General features: G+C 48.4%; 1 long non-coding RNA gene across 1 annotated transcript; it reads left to right on the top strand.

Moving 5' to 3' along the window:
- Window positions 1-23878: 23878 nt before the first annotated feature.
- Window positions 23879-25937, top strand: LOC130109248 (uncharacterized). Its single transcript, XR_008809987.1, has 3 exons — window positions 23879-23910; window positions 25518-25583; window positions 25886-25937. It is a non-coding gene; the product is annotated as an uncharacterized LOC130109248 (long non-coding RNA).
- Window positions 25938-27156: the final 1219 nt, after the last annotated feature.

The raw sequence follows: 27156 nt of genomic DNA, 5'->3' as shown, positions 1-27156 counted from the left end.
AGTGCCTACATTGGCAGCAGCTAGGCTGCAGAGGTGGTCATTAATTTTAGCAGCATACCAGTATGACATACGTTACAAGCCATCCTTATAACATGCAAATGCGGATGCACTATCGCGGTTATCACTACAGACTCAAGAGGCAGACTCAGATTATAGTTCTGTGTTTAGGGTCTCATTCTTGGATAAAGTGCCAGTGTCCTCATGAGAGATTGCAAAACAGACAAAGACTGATGCAGTACTACAGAGAGTGAAGCACTTCACATTGAATGGCTGGCCAAAGCATTTGAATGAAGATGAGTTAAGGCCATACTTCATAAGAAACACTGAACTGACTGTTGAATCTGACTGTGTGATGTGGGGTTTCTGGGTAATCATACCAGAGGTGTTAAGACCACAGATGTCACGTGAACTGCATGAAAATCACCAGGGAATGGTAAAGATGAAGGCATTAGCCCGTAGTCACTTTTGGTGGCCAAACCTTGATTCTGACATAGAGTCACTGGTAAACAGTTTCCAGACATGCCAGTTAAACAGACACCAACCTGCCACAGCTCCTGTTCACAATTGGAGCTGGCCTAACTGTGCTTGGCAGAGGACACACATAGATTATGCTCAGAAGGGAGAGTTCAACTTCCTAGTGGTCACTGATAGCGATTCACGTTGGCCAGAAGTAGCTTTGATGAGTAGCACTACATCTGAAAAGACCATAGAAGTTTTGAGGGGATACTTTGCCACTTGGGGTCTTCCAGACGAACTTGTGTCTGATAATGGACCACAATTTGTATCTGCTGAGTTTGAAACATTCCTGAAAAACAATGGGGTGAAACACATTAAGAGTTCTCCTTACCACCTAGCTTCTAATGGGGCTGCAGAGCGTTTGGTGCAGAAGCTGAAAACAGCTCTTGAAAAGGGAAAGAGTAGCAATATGATGTTGCAGCACTGCATACACAATCTCCTATTCTGTTATAGGAGTACACCGCAGTCTACTACAGGGAAAACACCTGCAGGATTGTTTCTCAGACGTCAATTCAAAACCAGGTTGTCTCTCACCAAACCTAATTTCCCAGAGTCCATGCAACAGAGACAGGACAGTCAACAATCCAAGCAAGCAGATAAATTGGCACAAGTCAGACACTTCCTACCAAAACAGAAGGTGTTGGTTCGAAACCACAGGGGAGGGGAAGGTGTTAAATGGGTGCCTGGGTGCATTGTAAAGGCACTTGGTGCTGTCACATATCTTGTGAAAGTGTATGGAAAGGTGTACAAGAGACGTGTCGATCAAATGATCAATACTGAGATTGAGAACTGTAATGTGTCAGATGAATCTGATGATGATCTGAGGGTTGTTCCAAATGTATCACATGCATGTGTAGCAATGCCTGTAAACGTTCCAGAATCCACTGAGAGGGTTGTGCAGCAAGGATGCAGTGATACTGCTCCCTCCTCAGTTGCAGCGGGTGGCCAGAGGCTGCAGCGGCATGTGAAGCCGCCTGATAGATTAAATCTGTGAGAACCCAGTTGTTGTTATAACAATGTCATGTTGAAAAGATGTAAAAAACATAATAAAAAATGAAATGTTGTTGTACTGTAAATGTACTGGGTTCAGATTTCAGGGGAGGAGTATAGTGTATGGAGATACACACGAAAGCAAATGTTTTTATTTGCAGTAATATGTATTTTATGTTTGACCTCTGACCCTCGATGTCTATTGGTTGTGTATGCTGTATAAATGTACGCGCGCCATTCTGGTGCGCGCCCTGGGAAGAAGACGGAGCAAGAGGATCACTCTTGTGTTTCCTGCCTGCTTAACGCAGTCATGTTGTAATATTACTACGGTCTAGCAAAGAAAAGAGGAAGACCAAGCTACACCTTGATCGTTGTATAATTCAGTTATCCTGTAGATACACGACAAGCACCTAATAAGAAAACATACAGTAAAGGACAGTCATAACCCACACATCAGAGGCAGGCATCAGTCAACCCCCCCCCCCCGAAAAAAAACCCCAAAACCCCCGCCCCCCATCCTAAAAAAACCCAGATGACAAAGGTGGTGCCCACTGCTTTTTGGGCTTTGTAACGTACCTGTCAAAGTTCATACCAAACCACAGTGAAGAGTCTGCTCTGCTGCGTCAGCTCCTCAAGAGCGATGTGGAGTTTGCATGGCAGCCAGCACAGCAGCGAGCTTTTGACGAACTCAAGGAGTTGTGCACGCATCCTCCAGTGCTGTCGAAATATACTGTGATGTAAGCAGTAGTGGACTAGGAGCGGTTTGCTGCAGGACAGTCACCCCATTGCCTTCTCGCCCAGCTCATTGACTGACGCAGAAATGCGCTATGTGCAAATTGAGAAGGAGATGCTCTCCACTGCGCATGCCTGCGTCAAGTTTCACAAATACATTTTGGAACGCATGTCAGAGTATACAATGACCACAAGCCTATCGAAGATATCTTTAAAAAATCACTACTATCTACTCACATGCGCATCCAGAGAATGTGTCTTCGACTACAATGGTATGATTTAACAGTCAAGTACAAGACAGAAAAGGACATGGAGCTGCCTGACACGCCGTCCAGCGCACAGCTTCCAGCGATTACGCCTGAGATGGATGGCCGAGTGTGTTCATGCTCAACTTTGTTGCAGTTATCGACCAGAAGTACACAGAACTGCAGGAGCGCACATTAGAAGAGCTAAGCTGCCTCCAACAGACAATTCAACATGACTGGCTAGACCACAGACGGGAAGTGCCAATTCGTGTTCAGCCATATTGGGACTCGAGAAGTCAGCTTGTGTTATCTGATGGAGTTGTATACAAAGGACTACGTACAGTAGTGCCCCCCACCGTGTGAGAGCACATGCTAAGGCTTATACACCAATCACACTTAGGGATAGTGAAGCGTAAACAGCGAGCCCATGAAGTACTATACTGGCCTGGCATGAGTGCTGAAATAGAAAAAAATAGTCAGAAATTGCAGCAAATGAGCTGATTTCCAAAATGAACTGCCCAGACAACCACTCAAGCCAACAGAATCGCTAGAGCTGCCATTTGAGGAGGTGGAATCAGATCTGTTTGAGTGTGAAGGCAAATAGTATATCCTCCTCTTACTACTTTCATTGATTACTACTCAAAATTTATTGAAGTTAACGAACTGAAAGACATGCGCAGTCGCACCACCATAGAGACTGAAAGCTCAGTTCAGCAGGCATGGCATCCCTTCATCTTGGTAACACAGACGCAAGATGAAAAAGTATTTTCACAGACATTGGTATAACGGAGGTACGCTTACTACAATGTTGTGATTTGGTCTAGGCCTGGCTCCAGGGGGCGCTGTAGTGAGGCTTAGCCCCCCCCCAAGCGACATTCTGCCCCCCCCACCCAAATTATTTCAAGATGTTTAAATCCTCTAAGTAAATAAAAATCGTTATTGCATTATTTCATGTTGGTGCGCTATTTCCCAAATCATACTTTTTATTTCAATTTGGGAAATATTTCTTTTTTTTAATTTAAATGTTAGGCGGCTATCCAATCCAAATCACAACTGTTTTGCACGTTTCCGTCACGTGTTGCGTCAGCAGGTGTCTCGCGAGTTTCAGTAGGTAGGGTAAGGTATGCTCAGTCGATACCAGAGGTGGAAAACCCGGCTTCAGAAAGTAGAAGTACTAAGTTGTGGTGGACACGTATTGGGGACAGAATTCAACCCAGGAACTAAGGGTTAAGTCATGGTTGCCCTGGCAGGTTAACGCAGGGTTAAGTTATGGTTGTCCAGCCAGTTTTCGGGTTATTCTTGCCACATCCGCTCAGTCGAGCTGTGGTTTGGTTGTCTCTCTGATTTACCGTGGATTAAAGAAAGTTGCCTACACGGCTAAAGTGTGAACCTACGGTCTTCTCCGTTCCTTCGGCTCTACACTGGTGACCCCGACGTCGGTTTTCGGATAAGTTTTCTGAAACCACACACATTATGGCTACGAACGCCGTTGCAATTAAACTGCCGGAGTTTTGGGAGTCTTCCGCGGCTACATGGTTCGCGCAGGCTGAGGCACAGTTCGCGCTCAGAGACATAACAGCAGACGAGACCAGGTACTACTACGTAGCGGCAGCGCTGGGGTGCGCTACGGCTTCCAGGATAAGCGGTTTCTTAACCAACCCACCGGCCGATGGTAAATACGCCGCACTTAAACATCTCCTCCTTGAAACTTTTGAACTGTCAACAACGGAGAGAGCACGTCACCTCTTCGCAATTCAGGGCTTGGGAGATGGCAAACCATCGGAGCTAATGAGCAGGATGTTAAACCTACTGGGTCAAGAAAAGCCATGTTTCCTGTTTATGGAGCTGTTTCTGCGCAACATGCCGCCCCACGTCCAGACTGCGCTCGCTAACTCCACCATCACTGATCCCCGTGAGCTGGCAAAGGAGGCTGACCGATTCTTCGTCGCTACACAACGTTCCTCCCATGCCGGGGTGCTGGCTCCTACCTTCACTGGCCCCCCGCCGACATCGCGGGCGTGGCCCGACGGTGGCGCCACAGCATCAGACCGCTACAAGCCCTCTGGACTCTGTATGTACCACGCTCGATTTGGTGCGAAAGCTAAACGGTGCCGTTCCCCCTGCAACTACAGGCCGACGGGAAACGAGAGGGCCAACACTCAGTAGTGGCCATGAGTGTTGGCGATACGAGCAGGCTACTCTTCATCCTCGACACCATCTCCGGTCGGCGATTTCTTTGTGACACGGGCGCACAGAGAAGCGTGCTCCCTGCTACTGACGTCGACATCATGGGCGGGGAGCGGGGCCCCCAGTTGGCGACGGCTGACGGCAGCCCTATCCACACCTACGGCGTGCGGTCTGTAGAACTGTGTTTTGGTGGACAACGTTTCACGTGGGAGTTCGTCATGGCCAATGTAACGCTTCCCCTCCTCGGAGCTGATTTTTTGTGCGCTTACGGTTTGCTAGTGGACATTCAGAACAGCCGTCTGGTCGATGCCTTAACCTTCTCCTCCTTCGCATGTACGCGGAGGGAAGCGGCCTATGCAGGTCTAGCCAACTCTCTCTCAGAGGCAGACAAGTTCAACCGCCTCCTCGCTGAGTTCCCTGACCTCACCCAGCCTACCTTCTCTGCACCCACCGCTAAGCATGGGGTGGAGCATCACATTGCTACGAAGGGGCCCCCGGTCTACGCCAGAGCCAGGCGTCTCGACCCCGCCAAACTCGCCATTGCCAAGTCTGAGTTCGAGCACCTGGAACGCATGGGGATCATCCGCCGCTCTGACAGCCCGTGGGCGTCCCCACTCCACATCGTCGCTAAGCCTGATGGAGGTTGGCGCCCATGCGGGGACTACCGCCGACTAAATGACGCCACCACGCCCGACCGCTATCCTGTCCCGCATATCCAGGACTTTTCTGCAAACCTGTCTGGCAAATGCGTCTTCTCAAAAGTCGACCTGGTCCGTGGTTATCATCAAGTTCCCGTGCACCCCTCAGACATCCCCAAGACAGCGGTGACTACCCCATTCGGCCTATTTGAATTCCTACGAATGCCATTTGGACTCAAAAACGCGGCCCAGTCCTTTCAGCGGCTGATGGATTCAGTGCTCCGTGGCCTTCCTTTCATCTTCGTCTATTTGGACGACATACTCATCGCCAGCGCCTCCGAGGAAGAACACCTGTCCCATCTTCATGCCCTCTTCACACGCCTCAGCCAGCATGGGCTGATCGTCAACCCGGCGAAGTGCCGGTTCGGGCTGGCAGCCATTGATTTCCTCGGGCACCGCATCACTGGGGACGGGGCAGTCCCCCTGCCCTCAAAGGTGGAAGCGGTGGCGGCCTTTCCGCGCCCCCAAACAGCTCGTGCGCTCAGGGAGTTCATCGGGATGGTGACATTCTACCACCGCTTCATTCCCCGAGCCGCCTTTATCATCCGGCCACTGTACGTGGCGCTGAAAGGCATGTCCCTCAACCAGGCGGTCGACTGGACAGCAGAGCGGGACCGTGCGTTCACCGAGACTAAAGCTGCGCTCTCCCAGGCTACCCTGCTAGCGCATCCTTCACCTACAGCGCCTATTTCCATAAACACGGATGCATCGGACTATGCTGTTGGTGCGGTTCACGAACAGTGGGTGGGGGGGGCTTGGCAGCCTTTGGCCTTTTTCAGTCGCCAGCTTACACCCCGAGAGCGCAAGTATAGTACGTTTGACAGGGAACTCCTCGGTCTCTGGCTCGCCGTCCGGCATTTCCGTTTCCTGCTAGAGGGCCGCGAGTTTACTGCGTACGTGGACCACAAGCCCCTCACGTTTGCCATGTCCAAGACGGCCGAGCCATGGTCCGCTCGCCAGCAGCAACAACTCTCCTACATTTCGGAATTCACTACCGACATCCAGCACGTCGCTGGTAAGTCTAACCAGGTAGCTGACTGCCTCTCTAGGGCAGTGATTGGAGCGGTCCACCTAGGCCTTGACTATGCACAGATGGCCGCTGACCAGGCCACGGACCCGAGCATCCTCCGTCTCCGGGCCTCCGACACGGGGCTCCGCCTGCAGGACGTTCCTTTCAGCGACACAGGTGTCATCCTCCTGTGTGACGTCTCCACAGGACAGCCCAGGCCCATCGTCCCGCACAGCTGGAGACGCCCCGTATTTGAAGCTGTGCACGGCCTCTCTCATCCAGGCGGTAAGCCATCCGTGCGCCTGACCTCTGCTAAGTTTGTGTGGGAGGGACTTAAGAGAGACGTGAAAGCGTGGGCCGACTCGTGTGTTGCCTGTCAGCGGGCTAAGATACACCGCCACATTAAGGCGCCCCTGGAACGCTTCGCAGTGCCGGAGAGACGATTTGACCATGTCCACGTCGACCTGGTTGGTCCCCTACCCCCCTCCCATGGGTTCACCTACCTCTTCACTGTGGTGGACAGGACTACGCGCTGGCCTGAAGCTGTTCCCCTGGCATCCACGACGTCTGCTGATGTGGCCCGGGCTTTTATTGGGTCGTGGGTCTCACGTTTCGGTACGCCTTCCGACCTTTCATCTGACCGTGGGCCACAGTTTACCTCAGAGCTATGGAATGCTGTGGGTGAGGCTCTGGGCGTCAAGCTTCATCGCACTACCGCCTACCACCCTCAGGCGAACGGCCTATGTGAGCGCTTCCACCGGTCCATGAAGGCTGCGCTTCGGGCTACTCTCAAGGACTGCAACTGGGTCGACAAGCTCCCATGGGTCATGCTGGGCCTGCGGACCGCCCCGAAGGAAGACCTACAAGCCTCCTCTGCGGAGCTGGTGTACGGCACGCCGCTGCGAGTCCCAGGCGATTTCATGCCCAATGCAACGCGTCCCTGGTCAGCTGTGGACCAACGAGACTCCTTGCTGGACGGGGTCAGAGCTTTCACACCCGTCCCTACCGCCCAACACGGCGCTCCGGTGTCCCAGGTGCCCCCAGGTCTGCAGTCAGCGGACTACGTGTTCATCCGTCACGACGCACACCGCCCCCCTCTGCAACCCCCTTATGACGGCCCCTTCCGCGTCCTGGAACGGGGAACTAAGCACCTGGTGGTGGATTTTGGGGGCACGGCCGAGCATGTTTCAGTGGACCGAGTTAAACCCGCACGCCTGGACTTGACGCAGCCGTTGGAGTTAGCCCAACCTCCTCGTCGCGGTCGTCCCCCGGCTCCGCCTCCTCCCCCCGTGGAGGCCCGAGCTGCCTCTTCTGCTCCTCAGGCCGACCTCCACAGGCCCGCGTCAATGCCTCCCAGAGACACTCCGGCCCCTGTTATCCGGAGCCGCCGCGGACGGCCTGTCGTCCCCCCGCGCCTGCCTGACTTCAATTACTAGGGCGAATTCTGGGGGGGCTCATGTGGTGGACACGTATTGGGGACAGAATTCAACCCAGGAACTAAGGGTTAAGTCATGGTTGCCCTGGCAGGTTAACGCAGGGTTAAGTTATGGTTGTCCAGCCAGTTTTCGGGTTATTCTTGCCACCTCCGCTCAGTCGAGCTGTGGTTTGGTTGTCTCTCTGATTTACCGTGGATTAAAGAAAGTTGCCTACACGGCTAAAGTGTGAACCTACGGTCTTCTCCGTTCCTTCGGCTCTACACAGTACTATTTGCTACACCCATGGACTAAACCAGCTGATTTCACTAATTAGTTCCCCTACCTGGCTGAAGTGTTGTGCTAATTAGAATCAGCTGGTTTGGTGCATGGGTGGAGAAAATACATGGTTAGTACTTCTACTTTCTGAGGCGGAGTTTTCCACCTCTGGTCAGTGCACTGTTTTTGCTGCGCGCGAACTGACTGACCAAAAGTCAAAATGGATATAAGAAGATTATTCAAAGTTGACAAAAGCAAATTACCAACTCAAGATGATCGAAGCGAAGAAGAAGGAGAGGGAACCGCGCCTGGAGTTACTGAGGCTAGTCAGGAAACCGCTTCCGAAGTAGCAGAGGCATGGAGCGGGGAGCAACAGCCATCATTAGCCATAGCTAACAGTGAGGAAAGTGGCAACATTCCCTCAAACAATCTCCACGGTATCTCTCCAACTGGTAGCTTTTCACCGGACAATTTGGGAGTTGATATGCCTGCTCAGCCCACCCTGAGTAAATTCCCAAGGGTCAGAAACGGTCTTTCGTTAGCCAGTGGTATTCTAATATACAGTGCCGCGCACTGATACGGAAGTTGATGATGTGGAGGTGGATTAACTCTGTTAGTGATTCGTCCGGCCATGCGTTCAGTGTATGTGTAAGCAGCACGGGTTGTCGTTAATAAAGCCATCTCATGCAGTCAAAGTCAAGTCTCTATATACTATATTCATCAGCTAAGTCCAGTTGTCCGGTCATGTAAAACCATAACATGGTGTCAGAAGTCGGTCCAGTTCGTCATTTTGCCACTGTTGAGTCGAGAGAACGGTGTTTTCTACTAGCGAAAAAAACTAAGCTAGCACGTACAACGTACAGACAACGAAAGGTGAGCCACCGTCTGAAGAAGGACCAGTTGACGTTACCGTCGCCGCTAGTGCTGACAGGCAACCTGGGGGAAAATTGGAGATGATGGGAACAGCGCTTTCAAATATACGTGACCGCAAGTGGTGCAGATCGTAAAGAAGAAAATGTAAACTTAGCTATTTTACTGCACGCACGAGGCGAGGAAGCTCTCGAAGTGTATGACACACTTGATATTGGCGATGATGAAGAGGAGACTGTAGAAGAAATTCTAGCAGCTTTCAGAGACTATTGTCAGCCAAAGAAAAACACAGTGTTTGAAAGACATCAGTTTTGGGTGCACCCTTTGTCAGAATCTATCACGATAGAGAAATATGTGACAGAGCTCTGGCGAAAGAGTAAAGACTGTGCATTTGGCGTCTCAGAAAAAGACATGATCAGAGAAAAGATTGTGTTCAGTATGAATGACCAGCGCCTGAAAGAGAGAACCAAATCTCACATTAGAAAAGGCCATAGACATGTGTCGTGCTGCTGAGACTGCTAAAGTACAAAGCAATGGGTGCAGCTTCCCGTGAGAGAGCTGTACATGCAGTGCATAAAAACAGGAAACAAAAGGACAGACAATCATGGAATAAAGGACAAAAACAGCCAGTTCAATACACGCACAACAAGGGACAAGGAAGCACATACAGGGAATGTGGAAAATCACACAAGCCAAGGCAATGTTCTGCATACGGTGCATCCTGCCGCAAGTGTGGAAAGCAGAACCACTATGCAAAGATGTGCATGTCAAAGCACAGCATGGAAAGACAATACATGAAGTGAATCCTGAAATAGATGCCCTGTTTATTGAAACAGTGAACATTAGTCAACTAGACCCTAAAGTTGACAAATCGTGGTACTCTGACGTAAATGTAGGCAATATGTCTGTCAAGTTCAAGTTGGATCCAGGAGCAGAGGCCAATGTCCTGCCACTTAGGATGCTTAAGTCCACGAAAAGGATGGCTCGGCATGAATGGAGAGCACACCTACTACTACAGCCCACAAGAACAGTGCTGGTGCAATATGAAGGGATGAGACTGAGGCTAGAAGGGAAACTCACTCTCAAGTGGTCCACACCCAAAGCTCAAGCAAGTCTACCGTTTTATATATCCAAGCACTCCTCCATACCCATCCTGGGGAGGGAGGGAGGCGTGTGAAGATTTGCATTTCGTAAAAAGGGTGAACATAGACATACTGGATGTGAAACATCCAACAACAAAAGAGCAGCTGATACCTCAGCACCCAACTGTCTTTGAAGGTCTGGGGGAGTTCTCTGGAGAGTATCACATCCACACGGACCCCAAGGCTACACCAGTCATACATGGCTGCAGAAATATACCACTGGCAGTAATGGACAGACTCAAAGCCAGTCTGCACGATCTGTTGCAAGCTGATGTGACTGCACAGGTAACTGAACCAACACCATGGGTGAATAGCCTAGTAGTCACTGAAAAGAAGGACAAAAAGAAGTTACGGGTTTGCTTGGACCCCAATAATTTGAATAAAGCAATGCTAAGACAGCATTACTCAGTTCCTACAACTGATGAAGTTTTGAGCAAACTTGCTGGTGGTGTGTTCGACGAAAAAGAGGGCTACTGGCAAGTACTAAAGCTAGATAAGGAGTCATCATTACTGTGCACATTTAACACACCATGGGGAAGATATCGGTTCAAACGCTTGGAACCATTTGGAACAAAGTCAGCGAGAGAAGTCTTCCAGTAACGCAACTGTGAGACATTCGGAGACATCCAAGGAGTTCACATCATAGCTGATGACATAATCGTCGCTGCATCTACAGAGAAAGAACATGATGAGATAATACAGAGAGTGATGTCCAGAGCGAAGGCGGCCAACGTGAAATTCAACAAAGAGAAAATACAGTATAAGGTGAGCAGTGTAAACTACATGGGCCACATTGTCACTGCAGAGGGTGTTGAGGCAGATGAAGCAAAAGTTAAGGCCATTGCTGAGATGTCGCCACCTACTGACAAAACAGGACTACAGTGAATGCTTGGCATGATAAAAAACATAGTGCAGTTTATCCCTGGTGAAGGCCACCATAACAGCGCCACTAAGACAGTTGCTACAGAAGGACAATGTGTGGCAGTGGCAAGATGAATATGATGATGCAGTCAACAAACTGAAACATGCCCTCATAAATGCTCCTGTGCCCAGGTTCTTCGACCCAAAGAAACAACTCATAACACAGGCTGACACATCTAAAGACGGCCTGGGGGGGGTGTCTCTTACAAGAGTGCCACCCAATAGCCTATGCATCCAGGGCACTGACTGAGATCGAAAGGAACTATGCAGAAATTGGGAAGGGACTCTTAGCTATTGTCTTCTCTATCAAAAAATTCCACCAGTATGTGTATGGGCTGAGGGTGAATGTTCACTCAGACCAAAAACCATTGGAAAACATCCTGAGAAAGCTACTTGGAACTGCTCCTTCCAGACTGCAGAGAATGCTGCTTCAGCTGCAGCGATATGACTTAAAGGTCACCGGCACACCGGGTAAAGGTCTACTGATTGCAGACATACTCTCACGAGCTGTAATACAAAAACAAAAACAGCACATCTCAGCAGATCAATCAATCAAGTTGCATTTTATATAGTGCTTTTCTAGCTGCAACAGCCACTCACAGTCATCAGAGCATACCAGGATGTCTTCACTGGTCCTGTGGAGGCACTCCCCGGAGAGGTTCATTTCGACTTGGATCCAGCGGTTCAGCCGGTGCAGAGTGCACCACACAATGTTCCAGTGGCTATGAAGGAAGCTGTGAAGGCTCAGCTTGACCGATACGAAAGAGAGGGTCATATCACATCAGTCAGTGAGCCCACGGATTGGATCAGCAATATGGTCAAGACCAGAAAAGCTGCGCATATGTCTACAGCTGCACCATCTCAACCAGGCACTCAGATGCTCGCATTACCTCATGCCCACGCTGGAGGATGTGCTCTATAAGTTGCCTAAAGCCAAGGTCTTCACACTGGTCTATGCAAGAGATGCTTTTCTTCAGTATAAACTGGATGAAGCTAGCAGCCGCATGACCACCTTTTGGACCCCTGGGGCCGGAAGAGATGGTTGACACTTCTGTTTGGTATGTCAGTAGCCCCAGAGGTCTACCAGAGGAAACAGCATGAGCTGTTGGAAGGGCTTGAGGGAGTGGAGCCTATAGCTGACGACATCCTCATCGTTGGTTGTGGCAACAGCAAGGAAGTGGCAAACAAGGAGCATGATGACAAGTTGGTAGCCCTTCTGGATCGCTGTCGACAAGTGAAACTGCGGCTCAGTGTCAAGAAGCTTCAGTTTAGAGTATCTGAGGTGCGGTTCCATGGCCGCATCCTGTCTGGTGCAGGTCTAAAAGCTGACCAGGAGAAAGTCAGAGCGGGTTTGGACATGCCAGCTACTACATCCGACGTCAAGGGTGTGCAGAGACTCATCGGATTCGTCACGTACTTGGCTAAGTTTCTCCCTCGGCTCTCAGAAGTATGCAAACCTTTGAGGAGACTCACAGACAAGGACACAGTGTGGCACTGGCTGCCAAAGCACCAAAGCACAATGCAGTTGTCAGGGAGATAAAAGAGCTTGTGACACAGACGCCTGTGCTGCGATAGTATGATGTGTCAAAACCCGTCACAGTACAGAGTGACTCCAGCCAGCATGGCATGGGCTGCTGTCTGATGCAGGAGGGACAGCCTATTGCTTTCGCGTCGAGGGCACTCACGCCTACCCGTGCCTTGTTGTAGAACTTCTGTGTAAGTCATGTATTGGCCATAACAAACACTATGTTCAAACAAAAAGTAGTTCATAATTGTACTTGGTGTCAGAACACCTTAGGCTGAAGATCGATGATAGACTTTGTGGTCGTATCATCAGATCTGTGGCTGTATGTTTTGGACACGCGGGTGAGGAGAGGAACAAAGCTGTCAGCTGATCACCACCTGGTGGTGAGTTGGATTAGATTGCGGGGAAGGCTGCCAAACAGACCTGGCAAACCCAAACGTGTAGTGAGGGTGAACTGGGAACGTCTGGTGGAGGCCCCTGTCGGTGAGGTCTTCAACTCCCACCTCTGGAAGAAATTCTCGTGTATCCCGAGGGAGGCTTGGGACATGGGGTCTGAGTGGGCCGTGTTCAAGGCCTCTATTGCAGATGCGGCAGGTAGGACCTGTGGTCATAAGGCCATCGGTGCCTGTCGAGGTGGCAACCCTAAGAACCTACTCGGCGAGGGAAGCCATCAGGCTGAAGAAGGAGGCCTTTCGCGCTTTGTTGGCCTAGGGGTCTCCTGAAGCAGCAGACAGGTACCGGGAGGCCAGAAGGGCTGCGTCTTCGGTGGTCACGGAAGCAAAAACTCGGGTGTGGGAGGAGTTTGGCAGGCTATGGAGGAGGAATTTCGGTTGGCCTCAAGGAAGTTCTGGCAAACCATCCGGTGACTCAGGCAAGGGAAGGAGGGCTTGACTTAGGCTGTGTTCAACCGGAGAGGGGAACTGCTGACCCGGACTGGGGTTGTTGTCGGGCGGTGGAAAGAACACTTTGAGGAGCTCCTGAACCCAAGTAACATGTCCTCAGTGAGTCTGAAGACTCAAGGGAAGCCCCACCCTTATCCCTGGCAGAGGTCTCTTAGGTAGTTAAGAGGCTCCTCGATGGCAATGCGCTGGGTGTGGATGAAATTCGCCCTGAGATGCTGAAGGCTCTGGACATCGTTGGGCTGTCTTGGCTGACACGCCTCTTCAGTGTCACGTGGTCGAGGACAGTAACTGTGGAGTGGCAGACTGGGGTCGTGTTTCCCATATTTAAAAAAGGGGACCGGAGGGTGTGCTCCAATTATCAGGGCATCGCACTGCTCAGCCTCCCTGGGTAAGTCTACTTTAGGGTGCTGGAAAGGAGCTTCCGACTGATTGTGGAACCTCTGATACAGGAGGAACAATGCAGATTCCGTCCTGGCCGTGGAACAACGGACCAACTCTTTACCCTTGTGGAAGTGCTGAGGGAAGTATGGGAGTTTGACCAGCCAATATACATGTGTTTTGTGGACTTGAAGAAGGCTTAAGACTGTGTACCCCGGGGCACCCTGTTGGGGGTACTGTGGGAGTATGGGGAATTTGCTACAAGCCACCCGGTCCTTGTATAAGTGAGAGCTGTGTCCGAATTCTCGGAACAAAGTCAAACACGTTTTCGGTGGGTGTCAGACTCCGCCAAGGTTGTCCTTTGTCTCCGATTCTGTTTGTGACATTCATGGACAGGGTCTCAAGATGCAGCCAAGATGAGGAGCCTGTCCATTTTGGGAACCTCAGAATTGCATCTCTGCTCTTCACAGATGATGTGGTTTTGTGGTGGTGGACCTCGAGCACGCACTGGGGCAGTTTGCAGCTGAGTGTGAAATGGCCGGGATGAAAGTCAGTATCTCCAAGTCTGAGGCCATGGTTCTATTGGTAGATTGCTCCCTCCGGGTTGGGGATGGCTTGTTGCCTCAAGTGAAGAATTTCAATTATCTCGGGGTCTTGTTCACGAGTGAGGGTAGGATGGGGCGGGAGATTAACAGGCGAATTGGTGCAGCATGAGCAGTAATGTGGATGTTTTACCGGACCGTTGTGGTGAAGAGGGAGCTGAGCCAGAAGGCAAAGCTCTCAATTTACCAGACTATCTTCGTTCCAACCCTCACCTATGGTCATGAGCTTTGGGTAGTGACCGAAAGGGTGACATCGCGGATACAAGCGGCTGAAATGAGTTTCCTCCGTAGGGTTCTGGGTTCAGCCTTAGAGATAGGGTGAGGAGCTTGGACATCCGGAGGGAGCTCGGAGTAGAGCCGCTGTTCCTTCGCATCGAAAGGAACCAGTTGAGGTGGTTCGGGCATCTGATTAGGATGCTTCCTGTGCGCCTTCCTTTGGAGGTTTTCCAGGCATGTCCAAATGGGATGAGACCCCAAGGTAGACCTAGAACTCGCTGGAGGGACCACATGTCCAATCTGGCCTTGGAACGCCTTGGAATCCCCCAGGAGTAGCTGGAGGGCATTGCTGGGGAGAGGGATGGCCAAGGCTGGATTACGGACCGGGCATGCTGGGCGAGTGCCCCTGGGCCCCGGACCACGAGGGCCCCCAAAAGGTCAGGCGTATTGTATAGTAGGGATCCCCAATCATACCCTACAAGGGACGTTTGTTCCAACCCTGCGTCGCGATGCAGGGCCCAAGCTAGTCTCTATTGAAGCGGTGCCCCAAGCTAGTCTCTACTGATTTCTCCATTGATGCAAGTGACCTGAAATAATTGGACTCAAGCAATTCGCATTATATGAGTGACTTAACTTTGTGTAGTATCACCATAACATCATCATACTTTCACAGTCTGCAACATATTCTTCATAAATTTTATAAGTCCATTATAATTTTGTTTATCCTGTTTCAATGTTGTATTGTGTAAATTGTTTAAACACAGCATCCGTTGCATGTTGTCCATTTTGGGAGAGAGATCCCTCCTCTGTTGCTCTCCCTGAGGTTTCTTCCTCTTTTTCTCCCTGTTAAAGGGTTTTCTTTTTTTTAGGGAGTTGTTCCTTATCCGATGAGAGGGTCTAAGGACAGGATGTTGTGTTGCTGTTAAGCCCACTGAGGCAAATTTGTAATTTGTGGTATTGGGCTTTACAAATAAAATTGACTTGACATAGACAGTATAAGAAACCTGGAGTCGAAGCCTTTCGCGGTTGCTAGGGACTCGTTTGAAGCTTCCGGTCTTACCATCCCACTTCTGACACCAATGTAGCGAATTCGGGGGACAACCACAGGAGCTGCCGCAGCCGGGACGCGAACCCGTATCTCCTGCACCGCGGGAGACATCGTTAACCGCTTGACTGAAGGGTCTGACCCGTTAGTCAAAGCCAACGTGTGTACTTATCCATGCACGTTATATTACCCCCCTCCTTCGGGAAGCGCGTACGTGCGTATCCCACTTCTGACACCAATGTAGCGAATTCGGAGGGCAGCCCGGCCGGACCGTCACAGCCGTGACGCGAACTCAGATTCCCCGCACCGTGGGCGACAACGTTAACCAGTCGAACCCTTTAGTCGACTGGTTAACTTTTTGGCGATTCGCGGGGATGCAAATCTCGAAGGAAGGGGGCAATGTAGCGGTCACGGATGAATAGACACGTTGGCCTTGATGAACGGGTCGGACGGTTTAGTCGAGCGGTCAGCGCTATCTCCCGCGGTGCGGAAAGGCGAGTTCTTTTCCCGGCTGCGGCAGTTTTTGTGGTTGCCCCCCTAATTCGCTACAGTACTAAATATGTCGGGGGTTGTTTCTAAATATATCACAATGCCGGTTTGAAGAGTTTGCGCCTTATGTTTACATTGTAGCAATTAAGAGTGCAGCATGTACCTCGTCTTTATATTGTAGCGTTGAGAGTGAAACAAAGTCTGACAGCGCAAACTCGATGCTTATGATCAAATTCCTTGTTTCAGTGTGTATAGTAAACAAATGTGCTAGCTAGAATGCCCATACTGAAAAATATCTAAACAGATAGTTTTACTAAAATATGCCCATATTTCACTAAATTATTTGCTCTGAAACAAACATTTATTTCCTGTTGGTAAGCCGTTGTAAGTGGGAATGTGATGTCTACAAGACATAAGTAGTATTTTGTAATGTTTTTGTAATGATTAACTATGCCTTTGTATTGAGTTGCATTGTTTGTTGAAAATGTTAGACAAAGTTAGTTCAAATAGGACACTTCCTGTTAGTCAGAGATACCAGAAATGCAGGGAAAGCCACACTTGTTATTCAGCATGTGGATCCATTCGCATCTACATTCAAGGACTGATGATGCAATGTCGTAAGTTGTTGTATTTCATCATTTCCATGTTAAAGCTCATATATTAAGGGTTATTTGAGGAAAAATGTAACAATAAGTTAATATTATAAAACATTGTATTGGCAAGTATGTACAAGCTAGCTCATGCCTTTGCTAGGCTAATTCAGTACAGTTCTAAGTTTGTAAAAAAACAACACAAGACTTAGTTTGTTTTTCTGTATTTTTATTATCCTGCAGTTTTCACTCCACGTCATTGTGAAGGAGTTGCCAGTAAACGTTTCTTCAACTACTACGATGACTCTTTTCTTCATCTTGAGAGAAGTGTAGCTTAGTGTTTAGTCTGCGGTCCTTATGCCCTTACGAGAACACTAAAGTGAAAAGACAGAAAGAGATCAGTATCTGCAAATTTCAACATCGCTTCCAAAAGTGTAAAATCAGCAACCTCAAAGTCAGGGTCATCAGCCTCTTCATCCAGCATGGCAGGATGTGCCCGGGCTAAGGCCAAGGCAGCTAAGATAAGAGCACAATATGCATCACAGCAACTAAAGCTGAGGCTCGAATCAGCTAATAAGAATTTGGAGGTAAGCGCTAGAGAAGCAGAAAAAAGAGAAGAGATACTGAAGCACAATTTGAGAAAAAAAAACAAAACAGAATAGACGCAGAACTAGAAGTGTTACAGCTACGATGTGAAGCAGAAGCAACGGAAGTGTAACTCCCTATCATATTACAATAGTTCATTTACATTTATGGGTACTTATGCCTAATTCGGTACTGTCATTTTAAGAGACCGTGATCCTACGTCAGGCTTGCTGGGCGGTACTCTTCTGCATTACATTCTATGCAGCTGGCAGGTCACCAGTCGTTACCCTGATTGCAAGCCTGAACATTTTTATTTCTTATTTAGCGAACTGGTGTTTGGACACGGCCCACAACCTAGCCATTAAGGTTGCGTCTTCCCGCTATTCCACTTTGGGACCGGATGTGGTCAGCAGAAATCGTCCATCATTGACTGCGTAGCGCCTCCTGTTGGCGAACTCGATGAACTGTGAGCCAGTAAACTCTTCACGGATTTATTCAAGTAAAACTTCCAGTTAAGGGCCCCAACGAGATATCTCTTTTTGTTTATTATTCTGTTTATTTGGGTGTTGTGCACAACAGGGGTATTGCAGCGCCTCAATTTATCAGTGTATAATTCATACTTGTATTTTGCATATATATATATATATATATATATATATATATATATATATATATATATATATATTGTATTTGTGAACAATCATATGAATATTGATACATACTCTTATTCCCTATCTACATCTATCTAAAGTATAATTCCATGCAACTCTACTTACCTTGTGCCTCGTCCAGTTTATTCAAACACAGTCAACTCATACTATACCTGACCTTGAGGTAAAATTCTATCCTTATTAAAGAAGGGTTACAGAAGCACAGGTTTTGGAAATAGCGGAAGGTTTGGAAGTTATAGGAGAAGTTGCAGCAACAGAGTCTGAAAGTAAAATCGACGCACCAGTGAATATGTCCGTTCACAAAACGCTCTGAAACAGTGTGCTTACTCCCCACACTCACCTGTTGCGGGCCCATCCCATATGGAACTGGTTAAGAGCTTCATATCACAGCGGTCACCTGCAGGAGACATCGTACAGCCATTATTAGGTAACCTTAAAACAGAATTTAAAGCAGCGATGATGTATACTTAACCTTCACCAGCAAAAAAAATAAGCCAAGACAAAGAACCTATGGCCAGAATCCAATCCCAACGAAAACTTTCAACCATACACTCCTGAACATATCAACGTTCCAGCCAGCCCAACACCTATAGTAGAACTTCTTGCACAGTACCTCGCCAAACGAGATCTCACAAACCTAGACCTGTACCAATTTGACAACAAGCCCGAAAACTACCACGTATGGTATGCCTCATTCATCAATACAATCAGCAGCATTAATTTGAGTCCAGCCCAGCAACTCGACCTCATGACAAAGTGGCTTGGCAAGGAGTCATGTGAATATGTAAAACGCATACGGTCAGTGTATGTGGGCAATCCCACCGAGGCGCTGCACAAAGCATGGGAACGTCTCCGTGAGTGTTATGCTGCGCCAGAGATTATGGAGGAGTCGCTTTTTCAGTGGTTGGAGTTTCCCCAAACCTCACCAACAGAGACCACGTCAAGCTCCGTGAGCTTGGTGATTTGCTGACAGAGATCTTCGGTGCCAAAGAAGATGGCTATCTCATGAGCCTTTTGTATTTGGACACCTCACGAGGTATATCATCAATCACAGAAAAACTGCCTTTTGGACTTCAAGAGAAATGGCTGTCAGCTGGCTCGAGATACAAAGAGGAGAACAATGGTAGGGTCCCTCCATTTGAATACTCGTGCAGATTCGCGTGCTACGAAGCCAAAAAGCAGAATGACCCCAGCTTCATGCACCAAGGGAGCACTGCAATCTCCACCAAACCAGAGACTCGCCTCAAAGAAATTCAACAATGACAGAATTTTCTCATATAAAACAGACGTTTCCATAATGAGAATCAACAAACCAACCAATTATGACCCGACCAAGTCCTGCTCTGTGCATGACAAACCGCACTCACTCCAGGACTGTAGAGCATTCAGAAACAAACCAATTGAAGAGAGAAAAGCTCTCCTAAGGGAGAAAGGAATATGCTTCAGACGCTGAACGTCCACCTCACATCTTGCCAAGGATTGCAAGTCATCAGTGAAGTGCCTGGAATGCGACCGCACCTACCATGTCACAGCAATGCATCCTGGTCCGTCACCTCAAACCCCAAAGGCTCCTTCACCATCACAAGAGAACGGCAGGGAGGGAGAAGTGGATGCTAACCCGGCTGTTAGCTCAAGCTGCACAGAGGTTTGCGGCTTGGGACAATGGAGCTGCTCCTGCGCAAAGATCTGCCTCACAAAGGTATATCCAAAGGATGCTAGGCACAAGGCTGCCAACGCCTATGTGATAATGGATGACCAGAACAGTCACTCACTAGCCAAACCAGAGTGTTTCGACCTCTTTGGTGTGGAAAGCAAACCATCCCCATATCGGCTGAGAACCTGTGCTGGTTTGGTAGAAATGTTTGGGAGATGCGCTGAAAGATTGCAAGTCAAATCTTTAGATGGCAAGGTGGTAATTTATCTCCCACCACTCATCGAGTGTAGCGAGATCCTGAATAATTGTAACCACCGTGCTACACCAACCCCATCTCCAGCATATAGCCAAACACCTCCCGGAGCTAGATCCAAATGCAGATATTCTGCTGCTTCTCGGAAGAGACATTGTGAGAGTGCACGAGGTCAGACAGCAGGTTAACGGGCCGTTCAATGCTCCCTTTGTACAATGCCTAGACCTTGGCTGGGTAGTAGTGGGAAAAGTGTGCCTGGGATATGTTCATAGGCCGACGATCAACAGCTTCAAGACCAATGTGCTGGAAGGCTGTCGTCCTTCAGCGTTTCAACCTTGCACAAGCTACATGCATGTCAAGGGAATACAGGATAGCTTCAACCGAGCAGCCAAAGCAACAGAGGAAACACTGGGGAAAACGGTGTTCAATAGAATGGAACAGGACGACAGACCTGCTCCGTCGATTGAGGATAAGATCTTCTTGGATAGGATGGATGCTAGCATTTACAGGAACGATGAGAATAGTTGGGTTGCCCCACTCCCTTTCAGGGAACCCCGCCAGCGTCTTCCAAACAACAGAGAGCAGGCCGTCAGTAGGTTCACGTCTGCAGAGAGTACTGAAAAGAAAACCAGAAATGCAAGAACAGTATTTTGCATTCATGGGTAAGATCTTCGAAATGGACATGCCGAGGTGACACCACCGCTGAAGGATGGCGAAGAATGCTGGTATCTTCCTACGTTCGGAGTATACCATCCTCGGAAGCCCAACCAGATCAGGGTCGTCTTCGATTCTAGCGCTCAGTACCGTGGTGTCTCCCTCAATGATGTGTTGCTAACTGGCCCGGATTTGAATAACACCCTAATTGGGGTTCTTCTCCGCTTCCAGAAAGAGATGGTAGCAGTGTTAGTGGACATCCAACAGATGTTCCACTGTTTCGAAGTGAGTGAAGATCACCACAACTTTCTCCGAATTAAAGTCTTTGTTTTCGGCAACAGCCCTTCGCTGGCTGTGCTGATCTATGAGTTGAGAAGAGCCATTAAAGTAGGCGCAAAGCAGCACGGCACTGACACTGTTGAATTTGTGGAAAGGCACTTCTATGTTGATGACGGCTTGATATCCGTACCAACCGACAACGAAGCAATCAACTTGGTAAGAAGAACGCAGCCCTCTCTGGGGGAATCGAACCTTCGTCTCCACAAGTTCGCCTTGAACAGCCAAGCTGTCTTGAAGGCCTTCTGAGGACAGTGCAACCATCGTGCAACCATCGTCAAGGACCTAGACCTCACCGGAGAGACACTGCTCACACAGTGCAGCTTGGGTCTCCTCTATCCATACATACCTTCACTTTTCATGTGTCGCCAGAAACCAAGCCAATCACTCGCCGTGGGGTTCTATTGATGGTAAACAGTATCTTCGATCCCATAGGTCTGTTGACACCCGTCACCATCCAGGGAAGGGCTCTCCTAAGAGAGCTTACCTCCCAACTCTCAGACTGGGATATTCCCCTCCCAGAAGAAAAACGTGATAAGTGGGACACTTGGCGAAAATCTCTCCAAGATCTCAGGCAGCTTCACGTACCACGTACTTACTCGAACATGCCACTTTTCAAGGCAGAGCACACTGAGCTATGTGTGTTCTCGGACACCTCGACGAAAGCAATTGGAGCCATTGCATACCTGAAGACAGTCCAAAAGGTTGGACAAACTGAGGTTGGATTCGTCATGGGAAAGGCAAAGCTAGCACCCCAATCTGAACCTACCATCCCACGACTGGAACTGTGCGCGGCTGTCTTGGCCGTCGAGATGGCGGCTCTCATCCAAGACGAACTAGACATCAAGCTCGATGCTATAAACTACTATAGTGACAGTGAAGTATCATTGGTTACATCCATAATGCGACTAAGAGATTTTATGTATACGTTCACAACAGGGTCCAACGCATACACCTGTCCTCAAAACCAGAACAATGGCATTTCGTTCACTCTGAGGAAAACCCTGCCAATCACGCGTCGAGGTCTTTACCTGCATCTCGCCTGGCACGGACCACCTGGTTCTCTGGACCCTCTTTCCTGAGATCACCACCCGCTGAAAATGCCCAAACAAGTGAAAGATTCGACCTAATAGAACCGGAAAACGATACTGAAATCAGACCAGAGGTAAAGACCTACAATACTTACGTGAACGAGGAGATGCTCACCCCAGACCGCTTCCAGTGGTTTTCCAGTCTCAGCTCACTCCTCAAAAGCGTCGCCTTCCTCATCCACATTGCCAGATCCTGCAAACAGATGAATAAAAACAGTGAGTGCAAAGGGTGGCACAGGTGTAAACGTTCTCGCACCGCAGAGGAACTGGACCAAGCAATGCATGTTGTCCTTCAAGCATCACAAAGGTCAGCCTTCGCAAAGGAACTTGCATCTCTCCATGCGCAAAAACCTATCCCCAAAAACAGCTGTCTCCGAGAGCTCAGTCTTATCATCGAGAACGACTTGATCCGTGTCGGAGGCCGGCTACGACACTCCAACCTGGAGACTGGCGAAAGGCATCCCATAATTCTGCCCAAAGACAGCCATGTAGCCCTCCTGCTGACACGCCATTATCACGAAAAAGTGAAGCACTAGGGATGTCACATCATGGAGGGAGTTGTAAGGGCAGCAGGACTATGGCTCTTGGGTGGCAAGAGGCTTATAAACTAATTATTCTACAACTGCGTGACATGCAGGAAGCACAGAGGGAAGGTCGAGGAACAACACATGGGAGACTTACCTTCCGAATGCCTTCAGGTGTGCCCTCCATTTACATATGTGGGACTGGACGTCTTTGGCCCTTGGAGAGGCAGAAAGCAAGAGATGGGCCATCATGTTCAGTTGTATGAGCTCAAGAGCAGTTTATGTAGAGCTGATAGAGTCTATGGACACACCGAGCTGCATAAATGCACTCAGGCGTTTCTTCGCCATTAGAGGCCCGGTTAAGCAGTTGCGGTCCGACTGCGGAACTAACTTCCTCGGCGCGAGCAAGTAACTCGGGACAGGTAGAAGCCAGCTGGACCCAAACATAAAAGGGTATCTTAGTGAGCAAGGATGTGTCTGGGAGTTCAACCCGCCAAACGCTTCCCATATGGGGGGGGGGGCAGTTGGGAGAGCATGATATGGACTGCAAGAATAATCTTGGACTCTATGTTGCTCCAACTAAATGCTCGCCTCACCCATGAAGTGCTCTCTACATTAATGGCGGAAGTGACTGCCATTGTGAACGCGCGACCACTTGTACCAGTACCCACAGACCCGGACAACCCCCTGGTACTCTCTTCATCGATGCTCCTCACGCAAACGAGCAGAGTCTCCCCACCCCTTAGCGACTTCTCAGAGAAGGATCTGTACATGAAACATTGGAGACAAGTCCAAGCGCTTGTGAATTAATTTTGGACACGTTGACGACGAGAGTACCTACCTTGTTTACAACGCAGACAGAAATGGACAGCACGTCGGAGAAACTTACAAGTCGGGGACGTGGTCCTGCTCAAAGATGAGCACGTTGTACGCAACTCTTGGCCTATAGCTAGGATCACTGCCACGTTCCCTGGGAAAGAAGGACACGGTAGAAAGGTCGAGGTTAAAACAGCCGACCAAGGTGTCGTAAAGACATTTCTCAGACCAATTGGGGAAGTTGTCTTACTTCTTCCAGAAGACAAGTAAAAAGCCTGATTCAGACTCCTTGTTTACTAGGTGTAGTGACCTCACTGAGGTCAGGCGGGGAGTGTGATGTCTACAAGACATAAGTAGTATTTTGTAATGGTTTTTTTTGGTAATGATTTACTATGCCTTTGTATTGAATTGCATTGTTTGTTTAAAATGTTCGATACAGTTAGTTCAAACAGGCCACTTCCTGTTAGTCAGCGCATCACTTCCTGTTAGTTAGAGGAACCAGAAATGCAGGGAAAGCCACACTTGTTGTTCAGCATGTGGATCCATTCACATCTACATTCAAGGACTGATGCAATGTCGTAAGTTGTTGTATTTCATCATTTCCATGTTAAAGCTCATGTATTAAGGGTTATTTGAGGAAAAATGTAACAATAAGTTAAGATTATAAAACGTTGTATCGACATGTACAAGCTAGCTCATGCCTTTGCTAGGCTAATTCAGTACAGTTCTAAGTTTGTAAAAAAAACAACACAAGACTTAGTTTGTTTTTCTGTATTTTTATTATCCTGCAGTTTTCACTCCACGTCATTGTGAAGGAGTTGCCAGTAAACGTTTCTTCAACTACTACGATGACTCTTTTCATCTTGAGTGGAGTTTAGCTTTGTGTTTAGTCTGCGGTTCTTATGCCCTTTACGAGAACACTAAAGGGAAGAAGGCTTCGCAATATGTCTGCGATGCTGTGAGCTGCTATTGTCATCTCTGTTTTGTGATTCAGAATTGTGTTGTACTTTGTATTCGCCATCCGAATCCCATGCAGATTGGCACAGTGTCGACTACCATGTTGGCTATTTGCATTAGTTTTACTTTTAACAGTGTTTAGTGGGTATCACGTCTTTTCGTGTCAAAGTCACGAATGATTAATCTATGGATTCGTTCTGTGCAACACTTATTTGAAAAAATACTACGTGCTGACCAGCACGAAATACAACCGTACTTCCGTTGGAAGGCTGTTTCGTGTTTGCAACACGTTTTTTTTTTCTGTCAATCGGGACTCGGGAGCGCAGATGCCATATAGGTTAGGGTTAGAGCCGGAGCGGATCCGTTGCATATAGACCTGTGGATTTTGAAGACATCTTTAACATTTCTCAGCACAAAAACACGGAAGTGTCCTTGACACCTCAACAATATGACAGGCTAATGTTACGCCCATCCGTTTTCATGAGTTCTCCTTCGATTCTGAGAAATCAAGCTTGTTTTGGTCGGTTTCAATAGCGGAAGGCTACGTTAGCCTACCCATGATCCTCTGCGAGTTTGAAAGCCGTCCTGAGTGTCACGAAAAAAATTGAAAATTCATGTCCGTGTACACGAACCAACAGATTAAATGTCCTGACTATTTCACGAACTGATACGCGTAGCCTATCTGGCGGGGCGGGGCGGGGCGGCGTTGGATTGCGTGCTCCGGGACCCCTGGTGGGTTAATCCGGCTATGGGGACGCCTGGAGTGCCCTACTTAGCTTGCTGCTACCGTGATCCGACCCCGGAGAAGCGCTGATGATGAGATGAGATAATATATCAATATTATATTGACATAATTTATTTTACCCCATATTTATTATGGTCTGTTTATTCAGATCCACTTACCCTACAATTTAGAAAACAAATGTAGTTTGAAAATGCTGTACCATGGTGTGACATTACAGATTTTACTGTACTTTAGCCTCTGCTCTGATTTAATTTTGGATGCCTCAGGCATCGGTACACCTACATGGGACCACTGAATAAGCATGTAATGTTGTGGAGTCTGAAAACTCATACTTTTTACTTGTCAGCACTTTATTAGTCTCCTCAATTAGATGCTTATTCAGTATAATTTATGTTTTTCAATCTACACAAATCTGACGGTAATTAGGGGCTATAGAAGCTTTAGTTGACTAGAACCAATGGTTAACTGCTCCTTCTTTTGCAGCAGAAGGACCAGGAATTGTTGGTGCAGCCACCTCCAGCACTGGAATGGGGAAATCCTCAAGAAATGGTAGGCTAACTGATTTCAGGATGAACTCATTTGTACATTCCTACATTTCTGCTAATCAGTGGTGTGTACATTTAAACAACACCTTCATTTGTGCATGTTAAAGACACATGTTTATTTTCACTTTGTTACTTTGAGGTTTGACGCAGTCAGAAGCCACAGCTATCTGCTCTGTTGCACTTTTACTTGACTTCTGGGAAGTTGCTCCAGTAAACAGGCAACAGACAAACTGCTGCCCTGACTAAAGTAATCAGTCGTTTTAATTATCTCGTATTGTGTTTTTTCCCCCCTGTGGTGACGTTAAGTTCTGAGACCCTCTGCTGCTGGTGCCCAGTGTGGCCTTCTTCATTCTCCTGACGTGGGAGCTGACCTCAGCCAGGAGAAAGATATGCACCACCTCGAGCCCTGTCTTCATCAGCCTTTACCTGCTGGTAACCTGCTGGTAACACAGACATGTAGAACAATGAACTTGATAGCGAAGTTAAATTTGACAGTGCAAGGAACATGAGAGCGTTTAGGGAAAAATGCTATTTTGCTCTGGTTATACCCAATTTCCCCTCGGGGATGAATCAAGTATTCTGATTCTGATTCTGCAACCAGTCAACATCACACAGTAGACCTTATTCTAGTGGAAACCTATAGAAAACGTTATATTTCACAACCAGAGTGCATGTTTGCTTATAATGTCTTCATTTTAAACACTGGACTGGGTATCAGTGACCGTAAACATTTTAAGTCTGGCCCCTGATGCTAAAATGAAAGACTGCTGTGCTCTTGTTCATCTCCCTGTGGGTGTGGTTTGGCGGTCTCACTTTTGGGCTTTGGCGTTTTCCTTTTACAGTAAACCACCCGCGTGCACACATTTGTTTTCATTCATTTTACATAGTAGGGGCGCGCCGGTAGGTCACCTGTAGAGCACGTACCACACGTCAAGGCTGAGTCCCTACTGCAGCGGCCAGAGCTCGAACCCAGCCCCCCCACACACACATACACCATTACCATCAAACAAAGTAGAAAGGTCAAAAAAAAATCTTAAAAAAAAAGTTGTGCGCGGTGCACTTGCTGTGTATGTAAATGTACAGACCACTATCTGGTCAGTCACTGCAGGCACTGCTAGTTTTGGGTCCTTCGCCAAGATGTGGAGTGCTACGTTTTATGTAGGCATGCTGGGAACGCCACAAAGGGCAAGCCTCTGACTTTGAGAAGTTGTATGTGAATGATCTTATCAGCATGGGTGGGGGTGACGGGGGTTTACTAACTCACTTAAATATAAAACACGTGTTTTGTTGCAGTAAAAGAGCCAGGCCGTGCAGCTCCAGTAAGGCAAACCCTGGTGCATCATGGAACAACAGACAGGATGATTGTTCACCTTGTACCTGACACCATGTGGAAGACACAGCTAGAGCACGTGAGGCTGAGTGATCACATCCTCGTGTGTTTACAGGGATTATCCCCAGTCTGCTGTTAACAGACTTGTCAGTTATAACACAAAGGACGCACTGCTGCCATGCCGCCACATGGACGCTATGGGTGGCATACATGTATTTCATATTCACTACACTCTGCTGGTGAGAAG

Source organism: Lampris incognitus, chromosome 3 (genome assembly GCF_029633865.1).
Source record: "Lampris incognitus isolate fLamInc1 chromosome 3, fLamInc1.hap2, whole genome shotgun sequence".
In the NCBI taxonomy this organism is placed as follows: domain Eukaryota; kingdom Metazoa; phylum Chordata; class Actinopteri; order Lampriformes; family Lampridae; genus Lampris; species Lampris incognitus.
Note: the sequence above shows the minus strand (reverse complement) of the source record. Positions and strands in the feature narration are given on the sequence as shown.